Consider the following 1,606-nt stretch of genomic DNA (forward strand, 5'->3'; position numbering starts at 1 on the left):
CACCCAGAGATCAGCCACTGTACCACCCTCCTGTTTCCTAATACTTTCCATCTATCAATCTCAGAAACCGCCACCATCACAACCATAACAATTTAAAACATGCCACAGTAACTCCTCAGAGTTTCCTGAATTCGCATCACTTGAAATCAACTCCTTGGTTTGGCTGTCCTGGAGCTCTCCGTAGGGTGCTTCTGTGCCCTCCTGAGTCCATCAATGAAATTATCATGAGTGCAATCCACAATGAAATTACCATGGATTGAAGTTCAAGTGTTATTTCCACTGCATAAGCATTCGGTTAAAAATATATATTGTACCGGGGATCAAATTTAGGTCCTTGCGCTTGCTTGCAGGCAGGCAGCAGAGCCACTGAGCTGAATCCCAGGCCCAGTACTTTCTATATTAAAGTCAAACTTCAAGAAATTTCACAAAATAGATTTGCTGACCCTGAGAAAACATTAGTATCCGTGTACAGTTAAAGAGGTAGGTATTATTGAGGAGATTAAAATAGAAGAATTTTAAGGTGATTTTTTAGCCAAAACCATCAAGTAGGCAATAATTAGAAACTAGCTTTGATTCCTTCAAGGAAGAGAAGAAATACATCTTTCAGAAATACATCATGAAGTGATGGTCAGGTTATTTTCCTGGGGTTCAAATCTTCATTCATAAGGCAAAAATACTATCACCCAAAGCCACAGGAAGTCTTGAAAGTTTTGTTCTAAAGTGCTTAGAAGATCTCAGAGAGTGATACAAAAAATATTTGATGTAATTAAATGATGTGATTCATGCCAAACACCTCAAGTCTGGTGAAGGGAACAGAAATATGTAACAGGAAATTTCTGTATCCTTAAAGTAGTAAAATTTCTAGGATCTTGTCTTTTTCTTCAATATCTTTTTACCTGACTGCTAAATAGTCACCAAAATGTAGTCAGCCTTTTAACTTCAGATGTCTCATGAGAAGTTAGAAATCTCAAAAAAAAAACATTCAATCCTCCCTTTATAATATAAATTATTACTGACAGAGTGAAAACTGTTATTATCCTCCACTTGGTTCTAAATATCTGGTAAATATTTCCTCCATCAGTTTATATGGTTGGTGGAAAATGGTGGGTGAGTAGCAAAATAGTTTTTATTGTCTTATTTTACTATTTTAAATGTTCAGAAATGTCCCCAATGAAATATAATTCAAAATGAGCTAGAAAGTAATAATAAATATTTCTGAAGCATCCTTGGAAGTTGTTAGTTATGAAGCAGTAAGACATGGGTCAGAAACACACTCAAAATTCTGGCTGCCAGCTGTAGACTAATCCAGTTGCCTCCTGGACTAGTGCCAAATGCCCTTCTGATTATATCCTCTGCTTTGTATGCATGTAGTAGTAAAAAATGCTCTGCAAGTTTCTTTTCTGGTAAAGTGGCTGCTGTGCAGTGTAACAAATGTTCAACAATTACATTCCAGGGGAGGCTGTGCATTTAACTTTTAAAAGGGACATATATACAGGAATAGAATACTGCAAGGAATTTTCAGACTATTTCAATGATCATTTAGCTCCAATGAACCTGGGCCCTACTACTTGCTATTTGAATATGTATTTTATACTCAGTTTCTCTG

This window comes from Fukomys damarensis, unplaced genomic scaffold (genome assembly GCF_012274545.1).
Source record: "Fukomys damarensis isolate Sample0158 unplaced genomic scaffold, DMR_v1.0_HiC HiC_scaffold_38, whole genome shotgun sequence".
In the NCBI taxonomy this organism is placed as follows: domain Eukaryota; kingdom Metazoa; phylum Chordata; class Mammalia; order Rodentia; family Bathyergidae; genus Fukomys; species Fukomys damarensis.